This window comes from Lissotriton vulgaris, chromosome 6, assembly GCF_964263255.1.
Source record: "Lissotriton vulgaris chromosome 6, aLisVul1.2, whole genome shotgun sequence".
Taxonomy (NCBI): Eukaryota; Metazoa; Chordata; class Amphibia; order Caudata; family Salamandridae; genus Lissotriton; species Lissotriton vulgaris.
In genome coordinates this window covers 1,488,141,286-1,488,167,526 of record NC_141694.1, presented here as the reverse complement: position 1 = coordinate 1,488,167,526, position 26,241 = coordinate 1,488,141,286, and the positions used below count along the sequence as shown (strand labels likewise).

Genomic DNA, 26,241 nt, shown 5'->3' with positions numbered 1-26,241 from the left:
TATACCTAATGAAAGACTTGATGCAACACTGGTGGTATATAGCGCTATACAAAACTGCAATAAAAATATAAATCAAAAAGGCATGAACATGAGCACGAGAGGCTCTGCGGTGACAGAGTTGCACTTCACAAAGTAAATTATTTTTCGTTAACAACTTTGGCACTGTTTGACAAATCTGCACAAAATTGTTCAAGCACTTGTCAGCCAAGGAACGCAATTTGATTGATGTGGAAGGCAATGGTCTAAATCAATCAATTAATCAGGACATTTGCAAAGCACACTACTCCCCCGTGAGGGACTCAAGGCGCTGGGGGGAGGGAGGGGAGTGCTGCTACTGCTCGAATAGCCAGGTCTTGAGTAGCCTCCTGAAGGTTAGTAGGTCTGTCTGACGTAGGAGGATTGGGAGGGTGTTCCAGGTCTTGGCGGCGAGGTGGGAGAACTATCTGCCACCGGTGGTGGTCGCTCTACGGTGGCGAGGGAGAGGTCAGCGGAGCGGAGCTGGTTCGGGTGTAGAAGGGGAGACGTCTGTTTAGGTATGCCGGTCCGGTGTTGTGGAGTGCCTTGTGAGCGTGGTTGTGGAGCTCGAAGGTGATTCTCTTATTGACGGGAAGCCAGTGCAGGTCTCAGGTGGGGTGTGATGTGGCTGTGGCGAAGTATGTCGAGGATCAGGCGTGCAGAGGTGTTCTGTATGCGTTGAAGTAGTTTCAGAAGTTTGGCCGAGGCTCCTGCATAGAGGGTGTTTTCGTAGTCCAGCCTGCTGCAAACGAGGGCCTGGGTGACTGTTCTTGTTCCGATGGGAATCCACCAGTAGATCTTGCGGAGCATGCGGAGGGTGTTGAAGCAGGAGGCTGACTAGGCGTTGACTTGCTTGGTCATGGAGAGTGATGAGTCGAGGATGAATCCCAGGTTGCATGCATGGTCTGTGAGTGTCGGTGCTGCTCCCAGTGCGGTCGTCCACTAGGAGTCGTCCCAGCCTGAGAGGGTGGAGCCGAGGATGAGGACCACCTTCTTGTCCGAGTTCAGCTTCAGACGGCGGTTCTTCATCCACTCGGCAACAGCCTTCATTCCTGCATGGAGATTGGTTTTGGTGGTGAGGGGGTCCTTGGTGAGGGAGAGAATCAGCTGGGCGTCGTCGGCCTAAGAGATGATGTTGAGGTTGTGCCGTCCGGCGACGTGGGCGAGCTGTGCCATGTAGATGTTGAACAATGTCGGGCTGAGGGATGATCCTTGGGGTACGCCGCAGATGATCCCGGAGGCTTTGGACCGGAAAGGGGTGTGGCGGATGCACTGGGTTCTGCCGGAGAGGAAGGAGGTGGTCCATTCCAGAGAGGAAGCGCCCCTTACATCGGATACATCGCATCGCGCTGACATTGCAACGCGGCGATTACATCGTGCCCGTCATCACATCGCATGTCATCAGGACGCATGCAAGTGCATCGCATTGACTATTACATCGTTAACGATGACATCGAATTTACTTGGAAGCAGTGCATATGCTGACACTTTGCGAGCACAATTATAAAAGAACAATGTTTATTTAAGTCGCTGACATGCTCAACACGTTCAATAAAGCAAGCACAATTGCTGATGACATCAATTTCCATACTAGCACAAACAAGCAAAGCAGCCCATATTTCGAAGTATGTTTATTTAAGTAAGGTGCTGATAGGCGAGGTTCAAGCCTCCTACCATCCACTGATAGCAAGAGTGCATATATTTTAGAATTAACAAAAATATACTTAAATATGTTTGCACAGTTATAAAAGAAAAATGTTTATAAAAGAACAATGTTTATTTAAGTCGCTGACATGCTCAATACGTTCATTAAAGCGAGCACAATTATTAAAGAAGAATGTGTATTTATGTCATTTCAATATGCGAGCACAATTGCTGATGACATCGAATTTACTTACAATGGGAAGCAGCGCATATGCGAGCACAAACAAAGCAGCGCATATTTCGAAGTATGTTTATTTAAGTAAGCGATACATCAGCGTCAATCACTGCAACAACATGTGGTCTGACGGAAACATACACAGACTTTGGTGCTGACAGGCGAGGTTCAAGCCTCCTACCATCCACTGATGGCAAGAGCATATATATTTTTGAATTAACAAAAATATACTTAAATATGTTCACATTAACATATGATATTTCTTAAACACCTGCTAGTGTTTACTTTAAGCAGCGCATATGGGAAGCGAGCACAATTATTAAAGAACAATGTTTATTTCAGTCATTGCAATATGCGAGCACAATGACATAAAATGGGAAGCTGCAAAGAGCATATATATTTAATAATTAACAAAAAAATACTTAAATGTGTTCAAATTCACATATGATTTTTCATAAACACCTGCTAGTGTTTAGTTTTTTACAGCGGAAATACATTAAGGCATCATATTTCATATCGTAATCACAGCGTCTATAACTTCAAGAAGATGTGGTCAGACGGATAGCTAGGCGGACTTTGGTGCTGTCAGACACGGTTTGAGCTTGCAATCATCCACTCATAGCAAGACAATATACTTCATTTTTTTAAAACCTTTGATGGAAAGTGTATTTATCACGCACATTTGAGGTCATTTTTTAGAGCGGCGGAATGGGTCAAGGTGTACTACATCCCCTCATATCAATATACTAACGTCAAATGAATACACCATATTTAATAAACATCTGATGGGTGGATGGGTGGATGGGTGGGTGGATGGGTGGATGGGTGGATGGGTGGATGGGTGGGTGGGTGGGTGGATGGGTGGGTGGGTGGGTGGATGGGTGGGTGCCTGGGTGGGTGTAATGGATGGATGGGTGGGTGGGATGGGTGGATGGATGGCTGGTGGTGGATTAATGGATGGATGGGATGGCTGGATGGATTGGTGGGTGCCTGGATGGATGGGTGGGTGGGTGGTGAGATGGGTGGATGGATGGGTGGGTGGGATGGGTGGATGGATGGGTGGGTGGGTGGGATGGATGGATGGGTGGGTGGGTGCCTGGATGGGTGGGTGGGTGCCTGGATGGATGGATGGATGGATGGGTCCAATGCTCCGGGGCGGGGGGGGGGGGGGGGGGACAATTACGCAGACCACAAAGAATCAAGGATATTTTAGTGACTAAGCCAACCAATGGTAAGCAATGGGTGGGCTCTAAGTTCCCTGTAAGTAAATAAAATGTCTCACAAGTAACAGTGCATGCACTGCCTCAGGCGAAACTGAAAAGAGAGACTGTGGCCGAAATGGTCTAACCCACTGCCCCATTTAGTTTGATATGGGGAGGGGAGGGGGGTGTAAGGTTAATTTGAAAGACAGCTGAAATGAGTAAGGCTGGACCAGAACCCCTCTATATATATGTATGTTTCTGTATTACATGTTTGTGATGCATGCCACAGGCGAGACAGGTAAGCCAAAGCCAGCCCTAAAATACTGTCTGGTCCTGACATGCCAAATGTTGCTCTGAATCATGTTTTTTAAATGATGTACTCTGTGTTTCAGTAAAGCCTATGGAGAGCTGAAGAAGCCGAGACCAATACCCGGTTGGCACATGTTTTGAAACTCCTTTTGATTCCTTGTATAACAATTGCGAACTGGGTAAACAGTTTGACTTTATCTGGCAATGTAAAGAATGCCCTTGAAACCCTGGTATGTGCCAATTTAAGAACTTAATGGAAACCATGCTACTTAATCCTTACTTTAACTACGTATTAAAGATTTAAGCGTTTGTGGGGTTATGAAGAATGGCAGCTGTTAAAAACAAGGTTTAATTCAATGGCGTAGAAAGTACTATGGATTTGATCAGCTCAGTTGTCTAATGTGACTGGAATGCACTGTAACTGTACCTTATAAGGAATAGATGTACCTTTCCCGGCCTAGCTGCGGGGCACAATCTCACACAGACTGAGCAGTTCTAAGCTAAAATTTATTGTGAAAAGTGCGTCTGGCTGTGCATCGTAGTCTATTCCAAACGTACTTGACCTTCCATATGTTCCTTTGGACGTCTCGAATTTTCAGTTTCCTAGTTTCTGATGTTTTGGGTGGTTTTCTGTCGAATCTGCACTTGTTTTATTTTCCCTCCTTTAACATGCCCCTCTACTGTGCAGTTCATGTTTCCATCATAGCTCGCCTTTGATGTCTTCTTTTTCATCATTAGTTTAAAGTGTCCAGCCTCCCAGAGGAGCCCAACTAGTACTTAACACAATATTCCGATACTGCGCACAAGCAGGCCATGGGGCAGAGGGGACTGGTTTGCTTTTATCTACGAGACGTGTTCCTAGGAGAAAAAATATGAAGCAAAAAAGTATGGGTCAAGAATAGCAAGGGAGATCAGTAACCTAACACTACATTAAGTTTCCAGCGAAGCACAGTGGAATCTCGCGGGAAACGCAGCTGCGACGTTTGCAGAGTGACGCGTGACAGAGCCTAGAAGTGGCATACGAAGAAAGAGCGGATTGTTAAAGGCATGACACAGCCTCATGCCATTCAGCACTTGTGCACATTCTCAATGCAGTCATCTCGGATCAAAAACATCCTCCCCAGGGTAAGAGGTCATGACTGGCTTCACCCAGGCATAGTCCTGTTTTTTTCTTTACTTTTTCTCTTTCCTCTGGTTTAAATCTAAGATTTTATTTTTTATGAGAATGAGACTGCACCTTATGAACGCCGGGTGCCGTTGCTTGGAGGGTAGATAACTCTGTGAAACATCGCGTTGTCATGTCGCGCGATGTAATGTCGCTGATGTGATACGCGATCCTAGGCCACGGCCGCATTTGCGTTGCAACGACGTGCGATGACAAATTGGCCGATGTAAGTGTCATTGCGATGTATTGGCCGCGATGCGAACGGCCGCGCGGAGTTGGATTGCGATGGATCGTCATACAACCATTCCAGAGCCTTGTCTCGGATCCCTATGGTGTGGAGGCTTGGGCGTAGGGTGCGGCGGCAGACAGTGTCGAAGGTGGCTGATAAGTCGAGGAGGATGAGGGCCGCGGTTTTGCCGTTGTCCAGCAGGGCCCGGATGTCATCATGGCGGCGATGAGGGCAGTTTCAGTACTGTGGTTGGTGCGGAACGGGAACTGGGATGGGTCCAGCATGTTGTTCTCCTCGAGGGAGCAAGTTACTTGTACATTGACGTTCTTCTCGATGACCTTCGCCGGGAAAGGGAGTAGGGAGATGGGCCGGAAGTTCTTGGAAGTCTTTCGGATCTGCCTTGGGTTTCTTGAGTAAGGCGTTGATCTCGGCATGCTTCCAGCTTTCTGGGAAGATCGCGGTCCCGAAGGAGATGTTGATGGCCTTGCGGAGATGGGGTGCGATGGTGGCGCTAGATGTGGTGTGGGCAAGGGTCTGACGGAGAGCCGGAGTGGATGGTGTTCATGATTTTGATGGTGTAGTCTTTTATGTTGGTCCAGGTGAGCAGGGAATCGATGAGGGAGGTGGCCGTGGGCTCTGAGGTGTCGGTGGCTATTGGGGCGGCCCGTTTGTTGAAGCAATCGTGGATGTCTGCGATCTTGCTATGGAAGAAGGTGGCAAGGGAGTTGCACAGGTCTTGCGATGGTGGGATGTCGCTGGTGTTGGAGGTGGAGTTGGAGAGTCCCTTCACAATGTTGAAGAGCTCTTTGCTGTTGTGCGCGTTGTCATCAAGGCGGTTCGTGGAGAAGGCCCTTTTGGCGGATCTGATGAGGTGATGGTCTCTGCAGCTGGCATTCTTGTGGGCTGCGTAGCTGTCCGATGTCTGTTTGCGGTGCCATTTCTTCTCTAGTTTTCGCCAGGTTTGCTTGGAGGCCTGGAGGTCCGAGGTGAACCAGCTGGCTTTCTCGTTAGTGCATCTGTTGGAGGGTTTCTTGATCAGTCGAGAGTGTTGGCACAGCCGTTGATTCATCGCCTGAGGTTGAGGGTGGCAGTGTCGGAATCGGTGGGGTCGTGGGTGGGCTTCGGGCAAGGGTGGTGTTTAGCTGGTCTTCAGTGACTTTGTTTCAGCTGCAGCGGGGGATCTGTTGAGTGCGGTGGTGCGTGGTGGGTTTCCGGAAGGTGAAGTGGATGCATCAATGGTCGGTCCAATGGAGTTCAGGGATGTGATTGAAGGTGACGTGGGATCTAGCGGAGAAGATGGGGTCAAGCGTGCGGCCGGCGGAGTGGGTGGGCGTTGTGATGAGCTGTCTGAGTCTGAGGTTGGCGAGATTGTCAATCAGGGTGGTGGAGTTGGTGTTGTTGTTCTCGAGGTGGAAGTTCAGGTCTCCGAGGAGGATGTAGTCTGTGGAGACAAGGGTGTCCGTGCTGACAAAGTCGGCGATGGAGTCGCTGAACTGAGGCCGGGGTATCAGTAGACGAGAGTTCCTCTGAGGGTGGTGTTGGGGTCAGTGTGGATCTGGAAGTGCAGGTGCACGGCGGTGTTGAGGGCGTCGTTGGTGCTGGTTGAGACCCGAGGGTGTTTTTGTGGACGATGGCGATTCCACTTCCTACTCCGTTTGTGCGGTCCCTGCGGGTGATTTTGTAACCGTCCCGGATGGCTATGACGATTTGGTGTGGAGATGAGGCGCTCATCCAAGTCTCGATCAGGAAGGCGACGTCCAGGGAGGAGGTGTTGAGCAGGTCTCAGAGTTCGAAGGCGTGTTTGCGTGCGGAGCGGATGTTCAGTAATATGCATCTGAGGTGGTTGCGTTCTTTCGCGGTGGGCGGTTTGGCGGCTCGGAGGCTGGTGAAGCTGCAGCTCTGACAGGAGAAGGGTCCTTTGCTGTGCTTCGGGGCGGCCAGCAAGCAGGTGTGCGGTCGTCCGGTGTTGAGTGCATGGAGGGTGCCGGTGGTGTAGTGGCACAAAAGGGGGTGGTGACGGACGGAGAATCTGAATCAATCAAACACTCAGAACGGTGATGGATTAAACCCAGATCTGTTGACTGGGTGTGAGTGTTTGATTGGTTCAGATGCTCCGTCCATCACCACCCCCTTTTGTACCGCTTTGTTCGCCATAAGTTGGCAGGGTATGATCAGACTTGAGTCCCTTGCTCACTTTGCCACTGGATTCAAGCAAGCCTGGCTGAAGACGGCTGAAATGCCAGAAACCGGTCCTAGGAAGCTTGTTTCCGGTCCAGGGAAGGCATGGCTTGGCAGCTCGGGCTGGACTGTTCCCATGAGGCACAGGGTCAGACTAATTTGCATATGGCCATGTCTGAACTTGGGTGGCAGAGTAGGCTAAAGAACAGTGATGGATTGAACCCAGATCTGTTGACTGGGTGAGTGTGTGTGATTGGTTCAGATGCTCCGCCATCACCACCCCCTTTTGTACCTCGTTGGTGTAGTGGCGGCGGTCGGTGCGTGTTTGCGGGGACCAGGGGGTCTGGAGCTGGGTGTTCAGTAATATGCATCTGAGTGGTTGCGTTCTTTCGCGGTGGGCTGTTTGGCGGCTCGGAGGCTGTTGAAGCTGCAGCTCTGACAGGAGAAGGGTCCTTCGGTGTGCTTCGGGGCGACCAGCAAGCAGGTGTGCGGTCGTCCGGTGTGGAGTGTGTGGAGGGTGGTGGTGGTGTAGTGACGGGGGTCGGTGCGGTGTTTGCAGAGACCAGGGGGTCTGGAGCTGGGTGCGGTCCAGGCGTGGACGGGCGCAGACGGGCTTGCCTTAGGCGCGCCAGCGGCGCGACCACACAGCGGACGCCATTAGAAGGGGAGGGGGCAGCAGCGGTGGGAAACTGGCAGAAAAATACACCCAATGAGGGTACCAGACAGCAGAAAGAGGGGAGAACACGACGCAGCAGAAATACAGTGATCGGAATCAGAAGAGAGCAGCAATACACAGAATACAGTATTTCAGACACAGTAGCAAGCAATTACCAACAGAAGGGGAGCACTGGGGGATACCGGGAGGCAGAGGCAGCCTGGCGGATAGCAGGATCAAACCCTGCACGGGGATGGATCAGACCTGGCGGCGGAGTGGCGGAGCTGCTGAGGAGAGTGCTGGCCTTGACCCAGAGGTCAAAGTCTCACACACGCTACCTCCGCAGAGGTCGCCATAAGAAGGGGATGGGGGAGCGGGGAGGGAGGATGGAGCGTCTGGGTCAGGGGGCGGGGAGCAGCAGGAAACGGGCAGAAAAATACACACAATGAGGGTACAAGGCAGAAGAAGGAGGGGAAAACACAACACAGCAAAAATACAGTGATCAGAATCAGAAGAGTGCAGCAATACACAGAATACAGTATTTCAGACACAGAAGCAAGTTGTTACCAACAGAAGGGGAGCATTGGGGGATACCGGGAGCCAGAGGCAGCTGGGTGGGTAGCTGGATCGAACCCTGCACCGGGATGGGCTCAGACATGGCAGCGGAGTGGCGAAGCTGCTGGGAGAGTGCTGGCCTTGGCCCTGAGGTCAAGGTCTCACGCAATTTATTAAGCAACTAACCTGTTCACAATAGCTTTAATTAATTGTCATTGCTCAACCTGGTGCACATTTACAACATATGACTCTTCTTCCATAACACAAGTGGTTTAATTAGAAATAACATTTTAACATTTACAACCTCATGAGTGTGTGAGGATCATCTACACTGGCTCGCTCGTAGCCATCGGCAGAAACCACATACTCAACACAGTCTCACAAGCCGACGACACCCAGCTCATTATCTCCCTCACCAATAAACCAACAGTTGGCAAGAACAACTTTCATGACGGGATGAAGGCTGTCGTCACCTAGATGAAGAACAGCTGCCCCAAGCTCAATTCACGGAAGACTGAAGTCCTCATAATGGGCTCCAACCATCTGCCTGGGATGACTCCTGGTGCCTCACAGGACTTAAAACCGCCCCCACACCCACAGACCACGATAGGAACCTTGGCATCATCCTGGACTCCTCGCTCACCATGAGCCGCCAAATCAAAGCTGTTTCATCATCCTGTTTCCACACGCTGCGCCTGCTCCAAAAGATCTTCAAATGGATCCCCACAGAGTCCAGAAAGACTGTCCCCCACGCACTAGTCAGCAGCAGAATCGACTGCGGCAACAAACTCTACGCTGGCATCACCCAGAAACTCTTTAAGAAACTGAGGAACAGGAGGCAAGATGGTGTCTGAGTAGCATCTTGTTTGAGATGCTTCGCCGGTCAGACCCGCAGATTAAAAAAAAAAAAAAAAAAAAGAATAGAATGCCCTCTTAAAGTGCATCAAAAAGTATTTCAGTGGACCGTGCTGAAATACCTTCAAGTTGTGTTCACTCTGCAGAGCCGATACGAGGAATCGGGAACCGGCAAGAAGCGTAGACAGCCTGTTCTGCTGCAGGCTCAAGCATCCATGGGGCTAGATTCGGCATCACTGATGTCTCCTGGCCTGTGGCAGAATTCCCCCTCTGAGCTGCTGACGAGTATACTCTCAGCTATCTCCGGAGCCCTGCTGACTCCGGAGGATGAAAATAAGGTTTCCTTCAAACAGTGTGATTGGCGAGGGGCTGCGATTCATGCTCTCTGGGTGCCGAGGGGGAGGAAACATTGTTGCAAAGTGAGACTTCCTATCAATCAAGTAAGGATGGGGTGGGAAGACAGATAAAGCTAAAAATATGCAGTCTTCTCTTCTCGCAACGACTGATGCCACCCAGCCTGCCACAATGACTACAGAATATCGGGGTAAGTGGACCGATACACGAGGGAGCAAAGGCAAGGGTGGGGAGAATGAGAAATGTGACAATACTGAGAAGCCGGATTTATCAATCAATCAATCAATCAATGACATTTATAAAGCGCACTACATACCCGTAGGGTCTCAAGGCGCTGGGGGTGGGGGGGGGGTGCCGCTACTGCTCGAACAGCCAGGTCTTCAGCTTCTTCCTGAAGGAGAGGTGGTCTTGGGTCAGGCGCAGGTCGGTCGGGAGGGAGTTCCAGGTCTTGGCGGCCAGGTAGGAGAAGGACCTTCCTCCTGTAGTCGCCCTTCGGATGCGGGGGACGGCGGCGAGGGCGTGGTTGGCTGATCGGAGGTGGCGTTTGGGAGCGTAGAAGTTGATTCGGCTGTTGAGGTAGCTCGGGCCTTGGTCGTGTAGGGCTTTGTGTGCGTGGGTGAGGAGGCGGAAGGTGATTCTTTTGTTGACGGGGAGCCAGTGAAGGTCTCTCAGGTGTCCGGAGATGTGGCTGGTTCGTGGGACGTCGAGGATGAGTCTGGCTGAGGCGTTCTGGATCCGCTGGAGTCTCTTCTGGAGCTTGGCGGTGGTACCGGCGTAGAGGGCGTTGCCGTAGTCCAGTCGGCTAGTGACGAGGGCCTGGGTGACGGTCTTCCTGGTCTCGGTGGGGATCCACCAGAAGATCTTCCGTAGCATGCGTAGGATGTTGAAGCACGCCAAGGAGACGTTGTTGACTTGCCTGGTCATGGAGAGGGAGGAGTCCAGGATGAAGCCCAGGTTGCGTGCATGGTCTGTCGGTTTGGGTGCGGTGCCCAGGGCGGGAGGCCACCAGGAGTCGTCCCAGGCGGAGGGCGAGGAGCCCAGGATGAGAACTTCCGTCTTGTCTGAGTTCAGTTTCAGGCGGCTGGTCGTCATCCACTCGGCTACCTCTTTCATCCCTTCGTGCAGGTTGGCTCTGGCGGTGGCGGGGTCGTTGGTCAGGGAGAGGATCAGCTGGGTGTCGTCGGCGTAGGAGATTATGTTGAGGTTGTGTTGGCGTGCGATGGCCGCGAGGGGGCTCATGTAGACGTTGAAGAGGGTGGGGCTCAGAGAGGATCCTTGAGGGACGCCGCAGATGACTTCGGTGGCTTCTGACTTGTACGGTGGTAGGCGGACTCTCTGTGTTCTTCCGTCGAGGAAGGAGATGACCCATTCCAGTGCCTTGTCCTGGATTCCGACGTTGCTGAGGCGCTGCACTAGGGTGCGGTGGCAGACAGTGTTGAATGCCGCGGAGAGGTCTAGGAGGATGAGGGCCGCTGTTTCTCCGTTGTCCATCAGGGCTCGGATGTCATCGGTGGCGGCGATGAGGGCGGTCTCGGTGCTGTGATTGGCTCGGAAGCCGGACTGTGAGGGGTCGAGGGATCCATTCGACTCGAGGAAGGCGGCCATCTGCTTGTTGACGGTCTTCTCGATGACTTTGGCTGGAAACGGGAGGAGCGAGATGGGGCGGTAATTCTTGAGTTCGGTGGGGTCCGCTGTGGGTTTCTTGAGTAGAGCGCTGAGTTCGGCGTGCTTCCAGCTCTCAGGGAAGGTGGCGGTGTCGAAGGATGTGTTGATGATGTCTCGCAGGTGGGGTGCGATGACAGCGTCAGCCTTGTTGAAGACGTGGTGAGGGCAGGGGTCGGTCGGTGATCCGGAGTGGATGGAGTTCATCGTGCGGATGGTGTCTTCGGTGCTGATCGGGGTCCAGGCGTGGAGGGTGGTGGTGGGGGGTGGTTGTTCGTCTTGGTGTGCGTTGGTTGGTTGTTGAAGCTGTTGTGTATGTCCGCGATCTTGTTGTGGAAGTATGAAGCGAGGGAGTTGCAGAGGTCTTGCGATGGGGTGATGTCGTTGTTTCCTGCGCTGGGGTTGGATAGCTCTTTCACGATGTTGAAGAGTTCCTTGCAGTTGTGTGCGTTGTTGTCCAGCCGGTCCTTGAATGCTGTTTTCTTGGCGGCGCGGATCAGCTGGTGGTGCTTCCGGGTGGCCAGCTTGAAGGTGGTCCTGTTGTTCGGTGTAGGTTCCCTTCTCCAGACTTTTTCGAGGGCTCGACAGTTCTTCTTGGAGCTCTTGAGTTCGTCGGTGAACCACGGGGCTTTCTTGCTGCCGGGTCTGCTGGGCGGGGTCCTCAGCGGGGCGAGTTCGTCCGCGCAGTTGCTGATCCACTTTGTGAGGTTGTCGGCGGCCTGGCTGGGATTCGCTGAGCTGGCAGGAGGGTGCTGGCTCAGGGAGGTGGCGAGCTGGTCTGCTGTGATCTTGTTCCAGCTTCTGCGGGCGGCCTGTTGCTGGTGGTGGTGGGTCGTCGTTCTCTTGAAGGTGAAGTGGACGCAGCTGTGGTCCGTCCATTGAAGCTCTGTGGCGTGGCAGAAGTCGATGTCTGTGCTGGAAGAGAAGACTGCGTCGAGTGTGTGTCCGGCGAGGTGGGTGGGGGTGGACACCAGCTGCTTGAGTCCAAGATTGGCGAGGTTGTCGAGCAGGGTGCTGGTGTTGCGGTCGTTGTTGTTCTCCAGGTGGAAGTTGAGGTCCCCCAGGAGGATGTAGTCAGCGGAGGGGAGGGCATGCGGGCTGACGAAGTCGGCGATGTCCTCGCTGAATTGTGTGCGTGGTCCCGGGGGTCGGTAGATCAGGGTGCCTCTGAGGGTGGTGTTCGGGTCGGTGTGGATCTGGAAATGCAGGTGTTTGGCGGTGGTCAGGGTGTTGTCGGTGCTGGTCGTGAGACGGATGGTGTTCCTGTGGATGATGGCGATGCCTCCTCCCATCTGGTTGGCGTTGCGGTCCCTCCGGACGATCCAGGAAAACTCAGTTACAGCTAAAGACTACTAGGGATTTAGGCAATTCTCAGCATTTATTTAAGAATATCTTTGGCCCAAGTGAGGGAAAAAAGGGAAAAAAGGAAGGAGGAAGGGGGCAGAGTTAACAACATGCTGCTGCTACTGTTAACGCTGCTACCGCCGCCGCCTCCACTGCAATTCCAGAGACGACACCAGGGCCTAACCTCGAACTACACCCTACCCCTAACTTGACACACGGCAATGAAGAGACTACTATTAGAGACTCTATCCCTGGCCTCCAAGATGGTCAGCAGAAGCACAAACAAAATGTAGTAACAACTGATATTGGATGCTCCTTGGCCAGCAAGGACCCTGGAAGTGATGCGGGAAACCCCCCACGGCCCTGGCCCGGGACACCGGAAACCCAGGAAAAATTATACTCCCTAAGTGACAAATCTGAAATATCTGACCTCAACAGAACTGCCTCCAGTGATGAGGAAGGATGCAAGTGGAACAGCAGCTCAAATTCAGACCCGCCCTCAAACTCTTATGGCAAGAAAAAGCTCGCAATAAAGAAAGGAAGCCGGAGAAACATGTGAGACCCCCGAGTGCGGAAGCGCTGGGGACTTTAGATGGGACTATTTAGCATCACAACTCACTACCATGTCAGATCAAACAGTTTGCTCAGGGGAAACTGCACAATAAAGGGAAATGTTGAGGATTGAGGCTTGGGACCAAGAATGATCTTGCATTAGAAGCGGTGCTACAATCAATCAAGAGCTTCCTGGAGGAGGTAAATATTGATAACCGGAGAGCATGCCTGGCAGCAAAAAAACTACAAGGGACTGTCAGGAAGGTGGGCAGAACTTGTGCTGAAATCTCGGACAGAATGGCCACTGAGGAAGTTCAGACTGAAAATCTGGAGAAGGATCTAGTCACACTGAAAGCACAAGGCGATGAACATGAGGAGATTATAAAGGATCTAATGTGGATAATGAAGTAATATGAGAACAGATAATAATGCCGCAATAACCTTCGCGTTCTGGGTAATCCGGAAGGAGCCGAAGGGAACGACCCCAGGAAATAAATTATCTCGTTGCTCAAGGGTGCCTTCCCGGAACTGAATACCTGGGACTGGGACGAAGAGATTCAGCGAGCCCACAGATTCCTGTTAACACCATTGAAACATCCCTCAATCTACTCCTGAACGCCGACACGCAATGTTACTGCAGTTCTAAATAAATTTGCTCCGCGAGTCTCTCTCTGACTTGGCTAGACCAACTGCCAAGAAAGAATTTAATGGAGTAAGCCTCGTTACGAGACCGGACTTCGCCCGCGCTATTGTAGAACGTAGGTGGAAGCTTAGACAGCTCTTTGCTCCTTTTCAACAGACAGAACAGAAGTATACCTGCAGAATCCAGCTCGGCTAACGGGTGTGTTTAGGTGGACCACTCACAGCTTTATTTCTGAAATTCAGGCCCAGGCATATCACCAGGAGAACACTAGCCAAAATGGGAGCAGAGTTTAACTGTTAATGGACTAAAACTTTATGTCAAAGAAATTCTAATCTCTTAAAGCTTCTCTGGACACTATATTTCTTTAGCTATAGAGGTATGCTAATAATAACTTTACAGAAGTTGATTTAGACCAATAATTGGCAATAATTTTTGGATGATGTATGTGAGGGGGGGAAGACCTGCGGGACAGCGGGGTTATGACTGCTCAGATGACATCATCCTGTCTCGGGCAGGGCCAGGTTACCTCAGCTACAGTTGGTGGGAGGAGGGTGAGGGCGGGGGGGGAATTGGGGGAGGGGGCGGTCGGAACAACAGGAAGGAAATTCACAGGTAGTTGCCTATTTAAAAAAAAAAAAATTCTATGACAGATGGGTAAGTTGCGTATAGTCACAATTATTATTTGTGGTCTCAATCACCCTAAAAAAAGACAATATACTGCAGCTGGGTTTCGGCTGTTGAAGGCAGACAGTATCTGTATGCAGGAAACTCACATTGAAAGGGCTCACTTGCACTTACTAAAAACACTTAGCTACACATTGGTGGGGTGGGGGGGAACAACACAGAATTCATGGACATGTTGGGTCGCGATCTTGACATTTAATACTACCCTACAATTTAGTCTAACATTAGCGAACCATCTAGGCAGATGGGGAATCACCGAATGTCGTAAGAACAATGGAGATATACTCATGCTATGCTCGATTTATGGTAGTACCTTAGGTGACCCAGCAGTGCTTGAACATATAAATAAAGAATTATTATGTGGGGATTTTAACATAAATATACCTGCTGACAGGAAACTGAGCTCAGAAACTAGTTGGACTTACACTGGTAGGAAACCGAAAGTATTTTGGGCACTAAGGAAACTATGCTTAGGGCATGCACTTTGCGATCTTTGGAATAGGCAGAATTCTTCTGATCCTAGTTTTACTTATTTTTCTTTTCCACACTGTAAACATGCCAGACTAGGTTTTAGAATAGTATCTCTCAAGAAGACCCCACACATATATTGGCTGATCATAATCCTCTAATTGTAGAGAAGGGAAAGCACCAAAAGTTGGGGGGTGGCATCAGATGGAGTTTTGAACGAGCTCTGCTTATCAATGAAGAATACTGCAATCATCTGAGGGTGTGCGTGCCTCAGTTTGTCACGGAGAATCTAGGGAGTGCAGGAATTAAGGTTGTATGGGACACGTCAAAAACTGGAATACCGGGGGGAACCCTTAGATTTTAACTATCTAAATTTTAAAAAACGCTCACTGATAAATGACATACAAATTGAATTGGCAGTGCCGCGGAAGAAGATCTGATTACAGTGCTCCAGACTCGAGGGATCCCGAAGAAGTGCCATCAAAAGTGGCAGCTGCTAAGTCAGCATTTTTGAAGATAACTGTGAAAACGGTCAGACTCGCAGTACGGCTGGAAAAGCGTACGAGTGCAGCGAACTGGTAGGGCATCACCTGGTAATTAGAGCTAGACAAAAACCAACTTGGAATACAATACAAGAAGTTAAAGATCATGCTAGGGGTGGTCACAGACCCTGATGGAATCAGGAATGTTTTTTATACATTCTATCAAAAGTTCTATCATGAGGATTCTCCTAAGGACCCGGGAGATGTTGAAGTATATCTAAATTCGATTCCAACGGAGCACACGGATATTGAAAAAACTCTTGACGAATGCGAGCTGAAATTTACTCGGAAACCAGTCACCAAAATTCAATCTGAAAAGTGGTATACACTGAAATTAAAACTTATGAAAAGAGAGTGCAGAATCAAGGAACATAAATGGAGACTCTCGAAAACAAGTACAGATAGACTTGTATATCTAGCTGAACAAAGAACTTATCATGGGGCCTTAAAAGAGGCTAAAACCAAAGACTATACTGAAAGGATCGAAAAAACTGGTAGTTCATCCAAAGAACTTTATAAAATAATTCGAGAACTATGTAAGCCCACTTCGCTGTCTTGAACTATGGCGCCTTCGCCCGAGAATTGTGAACTATTAAACAATTTCTTTATAGATAAGGTAACAAAAATGTACGCAACCTTCACTCCCACTAACAAGGAAGACAATACGGTCTAGGAAAATTTTGTTCCTCATCCTGCAGCCCATAGGCATTTAGACAGGCTGTCACCTTTTTCTAAAGAACAAGTGGCTAAGGCCATGACAGAGGTTAAGGCAGGATCTCCATTAGATCCTTGTCCACACTTCATTTTCTCCTGCCCCATGTCAGTATTATGCCCCCAAGTCACTAAAACCCTAAACCAATCCTTAGCGCTTGCATCCTTCCCAGACATATGGAAAAAAACTGTTGTTTTCCCCCTTTTAAAAAAACCAGGTCTTGAAATTTTCGATACAGCCAACTATAGGCCAATTTTCCAGTTACCATACCTTTCTAAAGTCCTGGAGAAATTGGTTAATAAACAACTCACAACTTATTGAAACCAATAGCCTATTAGATCCCTCACAAACCGGATTTAGAGCAAATAACAATACAGAGGCTGCTTTGCTAGCTGTGTCTGATAATATTAGGTCCTTGGTTGATCAGGGCAAAGCCGTAGCTCTGATATTTTTGGACCTCACAGCAGCGTTCGATACTGTGTCCCACTGGTTCACTGGTTAGAGGAGGCAGACCTGGAAGCAGAGGTCAGCCCGGGACCAGGGTTCAATTCCCGGCTCGGCGGGGTCCTGAGTCCTAAAATGTCCATGGACTCGACAATTCTCGCTCCGGTGCCTACTCGATTCATGGGTTCACACTCTGCGACTCTGGGCAATAGCTTGCTTAATCTCCACAACGGCCCCTCGCGGCGGGATGCCTGGCCTTCACCTTGCAGATACCCTGCTGGGGTTATCTCTCAGGGGAATACCAGGACGGGTTCCCTAAGCAAGCGCTTAGAGACCGGTTGGTGATTTGCGCTATATAAATACCTGTACATTTACATTTACAGCAAGCTGTTACAAATTCTCTATGAAAAAGGGCTCTGCTCAAAAGCTTAGGCATGGTTCGCATCTTTTCTTAAAAACCGAACCCAGATAATTCAAATGGGTCCTTTTTCTTTCACTGCAAAAAAAGTCAATTATGGTGTCCTGCATGGAGCTACCTTAAGCCCAACCCTTTTCAACATATAGGTTTCTTCCCTAGCAGACATCAGCAGGAAATGGGGTTTCGAGATATGTTCCTATGCTGATGACACCCAATTGGTAATTCCCCTGTTTGACAGACAGACAAAAGTTGATACTAAAGATAATCTCATACACTGTCTTACGGAAATTGCTGGTTGGATGTCCGGACACTGCTTAAAGCTAAATGCGGGAAAATCAGAGATCCTACTTTTCGGAGGCGCCCATGAAATTTGGGATAATAGCTGGTGGCCCCAGACACTGGGCACTGTCCCTGAACCGTGGCAGGCTGCTAAGAATTTGGGCATCATCTTTGATGATGCCCTGTCCATGCAGAATCTAGTACACCTATTGTGCGGGAAAAGCTTTGCCACACTAAAACTTTTCAGATTACTTTTTCCCAGGATCCCCTAAACTGCAGGAATACGGTAACACAGACACTTCTTGTGAGTAGGCTGGACTAGGCAAATGCACTGTATGTTGGCATGGCGGACTATCTTTTCACCAGACTCCAAGTGGTCCAAAATGCCACTGCTAAACTGATCTGCAATAAGAGCAAATACAGTTCAGCCTCCTTCTGTATGAAGGAGTTACACTGGTTACCAGTACGCCAAAGAGCCATTTTTAAGCTCTTGTGCTATGCACACAGAACGCTATACAAAACTGGCCCACGAAGCCTATAGGGAAAATTTGATTTTTATGTACCATCACGCAACCTAAGATCCCATCATCAGGCACTGGCCTCAGTCAAGTGTACGACTAAAGTCAGGATGGGTGACCGCTAATTCTCAAAATTGGCAGCGGTTACCTGGAACAAACTCCCATCGGAACTTCGCATGACGGAAGACTACCGCAGGCCAGCCATACTACACGCACCCACTTTCACTCTGGGACCCAGGGAAAAGTGCGCAGAGACCCAAAAATCACTAACACAGGGTCACAAATAAAGGCAAAAAAATTAGGGGGGAACCCGCCCTAAGGGCCAAGTCCAACAACGGAAGACTACCTAACGTTCAGGAAAAAGCTAAAGATTCACCTATTTCCCATCTATTAACCAGTTGAGTTGAATACTACACTCCTAGATTAATCTGCACTTTGCTTTATCTTAGCGCCGTGATGTCCTTTGGGATGAATGTTGTGCTCTATAAATACAAATACACATCTCTCAGAAAGACCAGCTATTGCTGGCTGACCTCCCGCAAATGACCGAGATATTATTATGCATCAACACCCTCCCCAGCGGCAAGGCCACTGGTTTAGATAGTATACCTCTGGTTTTTTATAAGAATTCTCGCCACAACTTAAGAACTGCATGACACAGCTATTAATAAAAGTATTCAGGGTGGAAGACCACCAGAGTCCTGGTCACAGTCGAAGATAATAATCTTTCTTAAGAAAAATAAACCATCATGCAAGCCGGGCTCATATCGCCCTATAACACTAATTAACAGCGATAGTAAGATCTACTCAAACATTCTTGCCACTCGCATGGCTTCTGTTATTCATAAGATAATTTCCATCCGGCAGCATAGATTTATTCCAGGGCGGGGGACGACGGATCACACAAGGAGGGTTATTTCACTTTTGGATGCTACAAGCATTTCTAGGGAACCAATGGCACTAATTCTGCTAGATGCAGAAAAAGCCTTTGACAGGGTCTCCCGGCCTTTTTTATGGGAGACCTTGTCAACGGTGGGAACTATTGCAGGTTATTAAAATGCTTTACTTCCACCCTACAGCAAAGCTATTTGTTTACGGAGCACTCACAGATACTTTTAAAATAACAAGAGGCACCAGACAGGGATGTCCAACCTCACCGTTGTTATTTGCGATCTATATTGACCCTTTTCTTCAACAATTGTAAATAAAGTTATTAGACCCATTTTAACGCATGGCTGGGAAACCAAAGTCTTGGTGTATGCAGACGATATTGCCCTTATGACTCCCGATCCGAATACTATAGGCGAAAAGAAGAAGCAGTGAGATATGGGACACTCTCGGGGTATACCCTTAATCGCAGTAAAACACAAATAGTGGGCAATGAGAACTCAACGATTAATGATTTTAGAGCAGTTAAAAATGCAGCTTACTTAGGGATCAATACATCAGCAAACATAGACAACATTGTTAAAGATAATATTGATTCCCTAATAGTTGAAGCTAAACAGGATTTGGCGATACTAGACAATCTCCATATTGGCAGATGCAACATTATTAAAATGCTATTTTCCCCAAGTTCCTATATCTTCTCAGGGAAATTCTGCTGAAATTTACAGCTGATGGTCTTAAGATAACTGAAGATCTCTTTTCTCTCTTTATTTGGGCATACGCTAAGCCAAGAAGGGCATATACAATTCTCTCTTTACCTAGGTGAAGGGGGGGCTGGCTTTACCAAACATAAGACTCTACTACTGGGCCACCAAACTATTATACAGCTTAGTTCGGATACAAGAGATGCCAAAAAATCAGCAATTGAAGTACCATTCCCCTGGAACATATAATGGGGCAGAAGCGTGGGGATGGGTTTGGTGATTTCTAAATGATAAAGTTCGGTTGAAAACACTACAAGTGGGGTTCAGAATATGGAAGTCAGTTAGAAGATTAATAGGAGTGGGTAGACTCAATTTCTACACACCACTCTGCAATAACCCTATTCTTCCTGACATTTTTAAAGGTCCAATACTTAAACGGTGAGGGGAAGCTTGGTTGACTAAGCTGGGAGCTTTTTTCTCTCCTATTGGCCTGGTCTCTTTTAAAGAATGGTTTGAGTTAGACCGAAGGAATTTTTACATACATCTCCAAATAAGGGACTTTCTAAATAAGAAAGATGGCGGACCAATAGGATTTGCTAACAACAGTATAAATGATACATTGAGAGAGAAAAGAGATCTATCTATAGGAGTAGTTTACAATCTCTTGAACTCGTTAATGGAAGATGATATGGATAATCGGGCATTAAGGTGGAAAATGGAGATTGGGTCCTCGGAACACCTATTCTTTCACTCAATTAAATTGGCACAGAGTATTTTAATTCCGACCCGGTTACAGGCACAATACTACAAAGCATGTTTCTAATTATATTATACTCCGAAAAGAATTGCCAAATGGGGGACGGGGAGAGGAACCCTTTGCTCCTGGTGTGCACTATATCAGGCAGACTCGAGTCACATCTTTGCCTCTTGTGAAGAGCTTGCCGAATTAAAGCAAGAGATCACAAACTTTTTTTAAGGAGGCCCTAGGAATAGATTGCTTTCTCCCTCCGTCATTGTTACGGCTTGGGGTAGCCCAAAACATGCAGGGATTGGTTGGGGAATAATTAGTGTTTATTGGTATGGCGATTCTCTGTCTATGTACTGCATCGGCATGGTTAGACCCTAATCCCCCTGGGTTTTCAGCAATGGCTCCCTTGTCTATTAGCAAATTACAATTTGGAAAAAGCTATCTATGCAAGGAGGGGAATACGCTCACAAATGAAAACCCCTAAAATCTAGGCACCTGACTAGATCGATAGAGGAAAATGGGTAAACAGGTATGCAGTGTGCAGATTCTCCCTAAGAAAATAATATAGATGCAATAGTACTACTCCATACACTTAGTGTACCGCATGGATGCAGGTTTTTTAGGGGACATTTTAACCATGGACGAAATATTCATTTTATTCTCGTTCACAACATTCACATGTGCTGTTATGATGATATTGTGTGTGATTATTTTAGATGTGCTGAACAACACAGTGACCCTGTTGAAATAAAATGCTTTTAATTAAATCATCTTTTTCTTAGTGCAGTTTGCCTCTGTGATATTAGAAACAACAAAATATGTTTGTTTCCAGTCACAATGGTATCACTGGATCCCTTTCTAGGCACTGTTAGTAACTCAAAAGAATTGACACCTCTTTAACTATGTATTTGGTGGGGTTCTGCAGGGCTGCAAAAACCTGTCTTTTTTCGGGGCGTGGCTAGCAGCCGATCATGGCGGCAGCATAAGGGACGAGCTCCGCAGCTGAAGCGGCCTCTTCGTCAATCCGATATGTAATCCGATACACTTTCTAAGCCCTGCAGGAGGGTACCGGAGCCCAGGACCGGGTGGAGTAAGCAGCGATAAGCGGCGACACAATCAGACGTCTGGGGACCAAGATACGTCGAGGTTATGGTTTGGCCTACTCCGACCCTCTAAGCCGGGGCCTCCCCTGATCGAGTGGCCCAGCAGGAAGTGAAGGCGGACCTGGGTGTCTGGATCGGAAGTGCCCGCGGGGCGCGGGGGAAGGCGGAACGAGCGCCTCCCGGATAGTCAGAAGCAGCGTCACAGCAGACCACGGGAGTGTGGCGGACGATAGCACGGTCGCCGGAGCCCCGACCGTCCCAGCGGTCGACACAGGCGGCTTTGAGTGTAATGGAACCGGTGACGGAGGGGACGTCCGCCATTTTATATATCGAGGAAGGTGCTGCGCACTTGGCGATTGCCGGAGCTCTTCGCCCTACGACACACCCTACTGAGGCTCGAACACTTTCTAATTGGATCGGGTGGTGTGCCCACACCGCTCCGCACATCCTGGAGCGTAGGGGCACGAGAAGCACAACATCCAGTGGTATGGCGGGGAAAGGTTCCAAGGGCGGCGCCACACAGACCCGCATCGAACGGTATACCTCCGACAAGCCAACCGCCTCCCCGGCGGGGAAAGATCTGGGAGGCAAGACGGCCGACACTCCAGGGGGCAAAAAGGCGACGCTGGACGATGTCATGCATGCTCTGGCCCAACTACAAACGACTGTGGGTACGATTTCCACGGATGTCACCTTGCTCAGAGCGGACCTCCACAAAATGTCGGAGAAAGTTAAAAACATGGAGGTGGTCACAAAATCGCTAGTGGAGGACGTCTCCGAACTCCAACGGGAGATGGGGAAGATGGCGCAGGACAATAAAATGCTCCGGGAGAAACTGGATGAACAGGAAGGACGTTCGAGGCGGAACAACATCCGTATTATTGGGGTACCGGAGTCGGAAGGAGTTAAAGCAATGGACCTCTTTGTGGAGAACCTGATCACGGCTGAACTTAAGCCGAAAGGGCTGTCGAACTTTTTCTCCGTTGAAAGGGCCCATCGGGTACCAGGAGGCCAGCCAAAGCCGGGGGCAGCTCCGCGGCCCATAGTAGCCCGATTGTTTAATTTCCGTGACCGGGACGCCATCTTGCAGGCGGCCAGAACTTCTCCTCCTCTTAAGATCCAGAATGCTACCATCGCCATTTTCCCCGACTACACGGCGGAGGTTGCCCGTCGGCGTCGAACGTTCTTTGAAGTGAAGAAGGAACTGAGGTCGAGGGAACTACCGTACTCCATGCTCTTTCCTGCAAGACTGAGGGTGGTAGCAGAAAACAAAACGTGGTTCTTCGACAACCCAGAAAATGTGCAAGAATGGCTGGAAGGTTGGAGACCGGGTCAGAATCTGAGACGAACAAATCGACCCAAGAAAGATCGAAATGGAGGTCAACGCCAGGACTCCCAGGCTTCAGGAGGTGGACCGGAAAATAATGACTCATTGGGGGCAGAAGGCGGCCATGAGGAGTTCGAGGAACAATGAGCGTCAGACTCTATTTTTGTTACAGACATTTAAGGCCGCGTAAGCACTTCCCGCCATTGGACACTGGGTGAAGGGCCTCCGAGGGTGTTATGAGAGACTGCCGGCAGCGGAGAGTCCCTCACCCCAACGCGCAAGTACTCTGTTTTGGGGATGGGGTATGCACTCTGCTCAGTTGGGGGGGCGGGCAGTTTTGAGTCCGTGCAGCAGGGGGGCAGCAGGGGGGCGGGGAGAGGGGTTTGGGTAAGTTTGCACTACGGGACCCTTTGGTCCTCCGAGTTTTTGTTCTATGCACACATATGTTTACTGGCATGTTTCATTCTACTGAGAGCATCTGGTCTATTTGGGACGATGAGGAACTGGAATGCCGAAGTGAGACTCATCTACCCTACACCTGTCCCCACACGCCACCTCGCACATGGCGAGGGGGCCTCGTGATGGCTCACCATCTTTCTCATGGCTGGAACAGATAACCGCACTACGCCGAACCCATTACTCATCATGTCATGGAATGTTAGAGGTCTGGGGGATAAGATTAAGAGGGGACTGGTGCTACAGGGAATTAGAAGACAGGGGCCTGCTCTTATTCTCTTACAAGAAACACACTTGACGGGGGTGGTCACGAAGGCCCTAGACAGGAGAGGTTATCAAATGATAGTCCATGCGGAATTCACTTCAGAGTCCCACGGTACGGGTATTTTGCAGAAGAAATCCTCCCAATTTATTGTGAAGTCAACAGCAGTTGATGCCCATGGCCGATTTGCGGCAGTCCATGGTCAGTGGGAGGGGAAATTGTTAAATATAGTTTCCGTATATATACCGCCAGCGCTGCACTCTGTAGCCCTGCCGGACCTTGGCAGATTCTTGTTGGACCTCCCTGATGGGGACCTGCTCCTAGGTGGGGACTTCAACATGACGCACACAGACACCTTCGACCGGTTCCCCTCCCGAGCACACACAGACGGTCCCAGCAGGCTCCAGACCTTTCTAGATGCACAAGAGTTGGTGGATATATGGCGCAAACTACACCCTGGCCAGCAACAATATTCATACTATTCAGCCACCCACAATAGTCTCTCCAGGATCGACTACTTTTTCATATTGGGCAACGGGCATCTTACTGTGGCCGAGACAAGTATACAGCCTAGGGGCATATCGGACCACTCTCCGCTCACTCTGACAATCACTACCACAAACACTAAACGACAGCGGTTGTTCCCGGTCTTCCCTGGATATCTAAAAGTCCCTCAGATAAGCAAAGACCTGAAGAAAGCTACCCGGCTTTACTTTGAGGAGAATCGGTCCTCGGTGAATTCCCCCTCCACGTTATGGGAAGCATATAAGACCGTGTTTAGGGTACAGGCCATTGCCGTTGTCGCGAACCACAGAAAAGCACACAGGAGGGAGGCATTAGACTTAGAGTTGGGCCTCGAGAGGGCCAACACCACCCATATGGCAAATCCTTCGGACGATACACTCCACGACCTACAGGTTCACCAACGTCGCCTCACCGACCACTTAAGGAGGGTCACTGTGGCGGATATTGCTGCGACACAACACAGGGTCTACGACATCGGAGACAAGGCTAGCAAACTCTTGGCGTGGCTGGACAGGAAACAGGGGGGAGGGAGAAATATCCTACAACTCACTGACTCGTGTGGTGTTGTCCACACCCGCCCCGATGAGATAGTGGAGGTCCTAGCTGACTATTTTAGCGAGGTATACACCCCTACGGCAATGGTGGCAGAGGATGAGGCTCAAACTGCCCTCGAACATGTGCCCCTGCCGAAATTGACGGACGAGGCGTCGAAGGACATCGACGCACCCTTGACGATGGAGGAGATTCAACTAGCCATTGGTTCCCTTCATTCGGGTAAGGCCCTGGGCCCCAATGGAATACCCATCGAGTGGTTTAAAACCATGTCGGAATCCTTGGGCATGCCCCTTATTCAGATGTATGAGGAATGTAGGTTGCAGGGGATGTTGCCTCCGGACCAACGGATGGCGACTATTGTAGCCATCCCGAAACCGGGTAAACCCCCCAGTGAATGCTCATCATATAGACCCATCTCTCTTCTGAATCCAGAGGCCAAAATCAAAGCTAAAGTATTGGCGAATAGGCTTTTGCCGTGCTTAACTCAATTGATTCACCCAGATCAATCCGGCTTCATGCCGCATCGAAGTACGGCCCTAAACCTTCGCAGGGTGCATGGCGTTGTGGCGAGACTCTCGCTGCTGCGAGAGCCAGCTGCGATCCTCTCGTTAGACGCCAAGATGGCGTTCGACATGGTGGAGTGGAACTATCTCTTTGCAGTGCTCGCGCGTATGGGCTTCGGTCCGGTGTTTATCTCCTGGATACGTATGCTCTACAAAGACCCCGTAGCCAGAGTGGTAGCTAATGGCCATATTTCTAGAACCATACATCTAGGACGTGGCAAGCGGCAGGGATGCCCGCTTTCGCCCCTCCTTTTTGCTCTGGTTTTGGAACCGTTGGCGGTTACTATTTGTACTACACAGCTCCTGAAGGGTATCCAATGGACTCCGCAATGGGAAGATAGAGTATCCCTGTATGCGGACGACATGTTGATATACCTCACTGACCTGGAGGACAGCCTTCCTAACCTCCTGTCTCTCTGTACTGCACATGGGCGAGTCTCGGGCTACATCATCAACTGGGCGAAGTCGACAATTTTCGAACTCAAAGGGCCACTTCCGCCACTCCCGTACTCCTGTCCGCTAGAGATAGCGCCAACTTCTTTTAAATATTTGGGGATCCATATTACCCGAGACGAGGCAGAGTTCACGCTGCTTAATTTGCGGCCTCCCTTGCTCCGACTCCGTAATGATGTGCAACATTGGAAGGAACTCCCTTTGACACTGCTGGGAAGGGCAGCGCTCTTTAAAATGATGGCCCTGCCGCGCTTCTTGTATATTCTTGAAAATTCTCCACGTTTGATACCGGATAGCTTCCTCCAAAAAATAACGGCGCAGATCACGGGCCTGCTCTGGGGGAACCGGCCAGCCCGAATCTCGCACATAAAGTTGAACAGGGGTTGGTACGATGGGGGCATCGCATTGCCTAACATACGACTGTACTACTGGGCGGCCCAGCTTAAGATCCTCAATCAGTGGATACACGCCCCGCAAGAGGATCTAGCGTTCAAAGCAGATAGGGCACAACTGGGTACGAACAGTCTGTTGGCCCCACTGTACCACCGCGGTATTGCGGCGAAACTCATTGGGCCCACGCACCACACTGTTCGTCTATGGTATAAGGCGCAAGCAAAATTGAAATGGGATGGGACCATTACAAGACTTACACCTCTATGGGACACGAAAGCATTGGGACATTTACGACACACTAAGGGCTTCACCCAGTGGGACAATATCGGGATCTCCACGGTGGGGGACTTGTGGACAAGGGAAGGGGTGATTCCTTTTGCAACTCTCCAGGAGCAGTATGACCTGGGGGATAATGAGCTATACAGATATATACAGGTTAGACACGCCCTACAAGCGGCAATTCCACCAGACACGTCCCCACCAGAATCCTCACCACTAGAGGACCGCCTGCTTACAGACTTCCTACAGGAAGGGGCGACCTCGATGACCTATCGCAAATTGATTAATAACATGCCTGACCCATTGGAGAAGCTGAAAGACAG

General features: G+C 49.7%; 1 protein-coding gene across 1 annotated transcript in view; it reads right to left on the bottom strand.

The window, feature by feature from the left end:
* ERLEC1 (endoplasmic reticulum lectin 1) overlaps positions 1–26,241 on the bottom strand; it is a 284,891-nt gene that overhangs the window by 104,805 nt on the left and 153,845 nt on the right. The gene's annotated exons all lie outside the window — the stretch shown is intronic.